The sequence below is a fragment of the Vespula vulgaris genome, chromosome 20 (assembly GCF_905475345.1).
Source record: "Vespula vulgaris chromosome 20, iyVesVulg1.1, whole genome shotgun sequence".
NCBI classification, from domain to species: domain Eukaryota; kingdom Metazoa; phylum Arthropoda; class Insecta; order Hymenoptera; family Vespidae; genus Vespula; species Vespula vulgaris.
Window position 1 is genome coordinate 4,115,885 of NC_066605.1, and position 5,702 is coordinate 4,121,586.

At 58.6% G+C, this 5,702-nt stretch overlaps 1 long non-coding RNA gene across 6 annotated transcripts; it reads left to right on the forward strand.

Moving 5' to 3' along the window:
* The first annotated feature begins 659 nt into the window (after nt 1-659).
* Nucleotides 660-1,847, forward strand: LOC127070961 (uncharacterized). Of its 6 annotated transcripts, XR_007784758.1 has the most exons (5): nt 660-692; nt 779-1,038; nt 1,112-1,284; nt 1,322-1,370; nt 1,555-1,582. It is a non-coding gene; the product is annotated as an uncharacterized LOC127070961 (long non-coding RNA). The 6 variants fall into 6 exon arrangements; XR_007784754.1 differs by lacking the exons at nt 1,322-1,370; nt 1,555-1,582 and adding an exon at nt 1,628-1,847; XR_007784759.1 differs by lacking the exons at nt 1,322-1,370; nt 1,555-1,582 and adding an exon at nt 1,628-1,847 and having other exon boundaries at nt 779-1,013.
* The last annotated feature ends 3,855 nt before the right edge of the window (nt 1,848-5,702 follow it).

Sequence of the window (5,702 nt, forward strand, 5' to 3'; positions counted from 1 at the left end):
ATAATCCTAGGGGCAGCGCCATATGCCCGTGAGCGTGTGTACGTAAAAATGAGTGCGTAGAGTACATCTACCGGCCCGTTACTAAAACAGGTAGTAGGACTCCGTAATTTCCGAGTAATCAGTGTTAGTCTGATTCTACTGTATAATATTTGTCTGACTTTATTGTATATTATTTGCTGTTTTTATTGTATAATATTTGTCTTATTTTAATATATAATATTTGTCTAATTTTTTGCATGATCTTTGTCTGATCTTATTATATAATATTAAACACAGGAGAACCTATAAGTAGACATCAGAATAGGAATGCTTGTGATTGATCATTTATACGACACCTTCGAATAATCGCCTAAAGAGAAAAAGGTTACGTCAAGCCTGTATCTTTATTGTATAAGAGAAGCGACTGAGAAGCAATGACATTCCACTTGCGTTACGTCTGATTTGCGATCAGTACTCTACCAGACATTCTTCTGTTTCATGTTAAATTATGCGTCATAAGCTGCGGAAAGATTGTAAGAGAGACGTGTAAGAACTGTATGAGAGTTTGTGAAAGCGTTGTTTGAAAGAAGTCCAATATGTGTGTAAAAGTTGTGCGAGACTTATGTGAAAGATACGTAGAACTTGTGAGAAAATTCTGTAGAAGTTGTAGAAAAAGTATAGTCCGAAGGTTGTGTCCGAGGTTGTGTCTGAAGGTTGTGTCCGAGGTTGTGTCTGAAGGTTGTGTCCGAGGTTGTGTCCGACGTTGTGTCTGAAGGTTGTGTCCGAGGTTGTGTCCGAGGTTGTGTCCGAGGTTGTGTCTGAAGGTTGTGTCCGAGGTTGTGTCCGAGGTTGTGTCTGAAGGTTGTGTCCGAGGTTGTGTCCGAGGTTGTGTCTGAAGGTTGTGTCCGAGGTTGTGTCCGAGGTTGTGTCTGAAGGTTGTGTCCGAGGTTGTGTCTGAAGGTTGTGTCCGAGGTTGTGTCCGAGGTTGTGTCTGAAGGTTGTGTCCGAGGTTGTGTCCGAGGTTGTGTCTGAAGGTTGTGTCCGAGGTTGTGTCTGAAGGTTGTGTCCGACGTTGTGTCCGAGGTTGTGTCCGAGGTTGTGTCCGACGTTGTGTCTGAAGGTTGTGTCCGAGGTTGTGTCCGAGGTTGTGTCTGAAGGTTGTGTCCGAGGTTGTGTCCGAGGTTGTGTCTGAAGGTTGTGTCCGAGGTTGTGTCTGAAGGTTGTGTCCGAGGTTGTGTCCGAGGTTGTGTCTGAAGGTTGTGTCCGAGGTTGTGTCCGAGGTTGTGTCTGAAGGTTGTGTCCGAGGTTGTGTCTGAAGGTTGTGTCCGACGTTGTGTCCGAGGTTGTGTCCGAGGTTGTGTCCGACGTTGTGTCTGAAGGTTGTGTCCGAGGTTGTGTCCGAGGTTGTGTCTGAAGGTTGTGTCCGAGGTTGTGTCCGAGGTTGTGTCCGACGTTGTGTCCGACGTTGTGTCTGAAGGTTGTGTCCGAGGTTGTGTCCGAGGTTGTGTCTGAAGGTTGTGTCCGAGGTTGTGTCCGAGGTTGTGTCCGACGTTGTGTCCGACGTTGTGTCTGAAGGTTGTGTCCGAGGTTGTGTCCGACGTTGTGTCCGACGTTGTGTCCGAGGTTGTGTCCGAGGTTGTGTCTGAAGGTTGTGTCCGAGGTTGTGTCTGAAGGTTGTGTCCGAGGTTGTGTCTGAAGGTTGTGTCCGAGGTTGTGTCCGAGGTTGTGTCTGAAGGTTGTGTCCGAGGTTGCGTCTGGGTTGCGTCTGGGTTGCGTCTGGGTTGCGTCTGGGTTGCGTCTGGGTTGCGTCTGGGTTGCGTCTGGGTTGCGTCTGGGTTGCGTCTGGGTTGCGTCTGGGTTGCGTCTGGGTTGCGTCTGGGTTGCGTCTGGGTTGCGTCTGGGTTGCGTCTGGGTTGCGTCTGGGTTGCGTCTGGGTTGCGTCTGGGTTGCGTCTGGGTTGCGTCTGGGTTGCGTCTGGGTTGCGTCTGGGTTGCGTCTGGGTTGCGTCTGGGTTGCGTCTGGGTTGCGTCTGGGTTGCGTCTGGGTTGCGTCTGGGTTGCGTCTGGGTTGCGTCTGGGTTGCGTCTGGGTTGCGTCTGGGTTGCGTCTGGGTTGCGTCTGGGTTGCGTCTGGGTTGCGTCTGGGTTGCGTCTGGGTTGCGTCTGGGTTGCGTCTGGGTTGCGTCTGGGTTGCGTCTGGGTTGCGTCTGGGTTGCGTCTGGGTTGCGTCTGGGTTGCGTCTGGGTTGCGTCTGGGTTGCGTCTGGGTTGCGTCTGGGTTGCGTCTGGGTTGCGTCTGGGTTGCGTCTGGGTTGCGTCTGGGTTGCGTCTGGGTTGCGTCTGGGTTGCGTCTGGGTTGCGTCTGGGTTGCGTCTGGGTTGCGTCTGGGTTGCGTCTGGGTTGCGTCTGGGTTGCGTCTGGGTTGCGTCTGGGTTGCGTCTGGGTTGCGTCTGGGTTGCGTCTGGGTTGCGTCTGGGTTGCGTCTGGGTTGCGTCTGGGTTGCGTCTGGGTTGCGTCTGGGTTGCGTCTGGGTTGCGTCTGGGTTGCGTCTGGGTTGCGTCTGGGTTGCGTCTGGGTTGCGTCTGGGTTGCGTCTGGGTTGCGTCTGGGTTGCGTCTGGGTTGCGTCTGGGTTGCGTCTGGGTTGCGTCTGGGTTGCGTCTGGGTTGCGTCTGGGTTGCGTCTGGGTTGCGTCTGGGTTGCGTCTGGGTTGCGTCTGGGTTGCGTCTGGGTTGCGTCTGGGTTGCGTCTGGGTTGCGTCTGGGTTGCGTCTGGGTTGCGTCTGGGTTGCGTCTGGGTTGCGTCTGGGTTGCGTCTGGGTTGCGTCTGGGTTGCGTCTGGGTTGCGTCTGGGTTGCGTCTGGGTTGCGTCTGGGTTGCGTCTGGGTTGCGTCTGGGTTGCGTCTGGGTTGCGTCTGGGTTGCGTCTGGGTTGCGTCTGGGTTGCGTCTGGGTTGCGTCTGGGTTGCGTCTGGGTTGCGTCTGGGTTGCGTCTGGGTTGCGTCTGGGTTGCGTCTGGGTTGCGTCTGGGTTGCGTCTGGGTTGCGTCTGGGTTGCGTCTGGGTTGCGTCTGGGTTGCGTCTGGGTTGCGTCTGGGTTGCGTCTGGGTTGCGTCTGGGTTGCGTCTGGGTTGCGTCTGGGTTGCGTCTGGGTTGCGTCTGGGTTGCGTCTGGGTTGCGTCTGGGTTGCGTCTGGGTTGCGTCTGGGTTGCGTCTGGGTTGCGTCTGGGTTGCGTCTGGGTTGCGTCTGGGTTGCGTCTGGGTTGCGTCTGGGTTGCGTCTGGGTTGCGTCTGGGTTGCGTCTGGGTTGCGTCTGGGTTGCGTCTGGGTTGCGTCTGGGTTGCGTCTGGGTTGCGTCTGGGTTGCGTCTGGGTTGCGTCTGGGTTGCGTCTGGGTTGCGTCTGGGTTGCGTCTGGGTTGCGTCTGGGTTGCGTCTGGGTTGCGTCTGGGTTGCGTCTGGGTTGCGTCTGGGTTGCGTCTGGGTTGCGTCTGGGTTGCGTCTGGGTTGCGTCTGGGTTGCGTCTGGGTTGCGTCTGGGTTGCGTCTGGGTTGCGTCTGGGTTGCGTCTGGGTTGCGTCTGGGTTGCGTCTGGGTTGCGTCTGGGTTGCGTCTGGGTTGCGTCTGGGTTGCGTCTGGGTTGCGTCTGGGTTGCGTCTGGGTTGCGTCTGGGTTGCGTCTGGGTTGCGTCTGGGTTGCGTCTGGGTTGCGTCTGGGTTGCGTCTGGGTTGCGTCTGGGTTGCGTCTGGGTTGCGTCTGGGTTGCGTCTGGGTTGCGTCTGGGTTGCGTCTGGGTTGCGTCTGGGTTGCGTCTGGGTTGCGTCTGGGTTGCGTCTGGGTTGCGTCTGGGTTGCGTCTGGGTTGCGTCTGGGTTGCGTCTGGGTTGCGTCTGGGTTGCGTCTGGGTTGCGTCTGGGTTGCGTCTGGGTTGCGTCTGGGTTGCGTCTGGGTTGCGTCTGGGTTGCGTCTGGGTTGCGTCTGGGTTGCGTCTGGGTTGCGTCTGGGTTGCGTCTGGGTTGCGTCTGGGTTGCGTCTGGGTTGCGTCTGGGTTGCGTCTGGGTTGCGTCTGGGTTGCGTCTGGGTTGCGTCTGGGTTGCGTCTGGGTTGCGTCTGGGTTGCGTCTGGGTTGCGTCTGGGTTGCGTCTGGGTTGCGTCTGGGTTGCGTCTGGGTTGCGTCTGGGTTGCGTCTGGGTTGCGTCTGGGTTGCGTCTGGGTTGCGTCTGGGTTGCGTCTGGGTTGCGTCTGGGTTGCGTCTGGGTTGCGTCTGGGTTGCGTCTGGGTTGCGTCTGGGTTGCGTCTGGGTTGCGTCTGGGTTGCGTCTGGGTTGCGTCTGGGTTGCGTCTGGGTTGCGTCTGGGTTGCGTCTGGGTTGCGTCTGGGTTGCGTCTGGGTTGCGTCTGGGTTGCGTCTGGGTTGCGTCTGGGTTGCGTCTGGGTTGCGTCTGGGTTGCGTCTGGGTTGCGTCTGGGTTGCGTCTGGGTTGCGTCTGGGTTGCGTCTGGGTTGCGTCTGGGTTGCGTCTGGGTTGCGTCTGGGTTGCGTCTGGGTTGCGTCTGGGTTGCGTCTGGGTTGCGTCTGGGTTGCGTCTGGGTTGCGTCTGGGTTGCGTCTGGGTTGCGTCTGGGTTGCGTCTGGGTTGCGTCTGGGTTGCGTCTGGGTTGCGTCTGGGTTGCGTCTGGGTTGCGTCTGGGTTGCGTCTGGGTTGCGTCTGGGTTGCGTCTGGGTTGCGTCTGGGTTGCGTCTGGGTTGCGTCTGGGTTGCGTCTGGGTTGCGTCTGGGTTGCGTCTGGGTTGCGTCTGGGTTGCGTCTGGGTTGCGTCTGGGTTGCGTCTGGGTTGCGTCTGGGTTGCGTCTGGGTTGCGTCTGGGTTGCGTCTGGGTTGCGTCTGGGTTGCGTCTGGGTTGCGTCTGGGTTGCGTCTGGGTTGCGTCTGGGTTGCGTCTGGGTTGCGTCTGGGTTGCGTCTGGGTTGCGTCTGGGTTGCGTCTGGGTTGCGTCTGGGTTGCGTCTGGGTTGCGTCTGGGTTGCGTCTGGGTTGCGTCTGGGTTGCGTCTGGGTTGCGTCTGGGTTGCGTCTGGGTTGCGTCTGGGTTGCGTCTGGGTTGCGTCTGGGTTGCGTCTGGGTTGCGTCTGGGTTGCGTCTGGGTTGCGTCTGGGTTGCGTCTGGGTTGCGGCTGGGTTGCGTCTGGGTTGCGTCTGGGTTGCGTCTGGGTTGCGTCTGGGTTGCGTCTGGGTTGCGTCTGGGTTGCGTCTGGGTTGCGTCTGGGTTGCGTCTGGGTTGCGTCTGGGTTGCGTCTGGGTTGCGTCTGGGTTGCGTCTGGGTTGCGTCTGGGTTGCGTCTGGGTTGCGTCTGGGTTGCGTCTGGGTTGCGTCTGGGTTGCGTCTGGGTTGCGTCTGGGTTGCGTCTGGGTTGCGTCTGGGTTGCGTCTGGGTTGCGTCTGGGTTGCGTCTGGGTTGCGTCTGGGTTGCGTCTGGGTTGCGTCTGGGTTGCGTCTGGGTTGCGTCTGGGTTGCGTCTGGGTTGCGTCTGGGTTGCGTCTGGGTTGCGTCTGGGTTGCGTCTGGGTTGCGTCTGGGTTGCGTCTGGGTTGCGTCTGGGTTGCGTCTGGGTTGCGTCTGGGTTGCGTCTGGGTTGCGTCTGGGTTGCGTCTGGGTTGCGTCTGGGTTGCGTCTGGGTTGCGTCTGGGTTGCGTCTGGGTTGCGTCTGGGTTGCGTCTGGGTTGCGTCTGGGTTGCGTCTGGGTTGC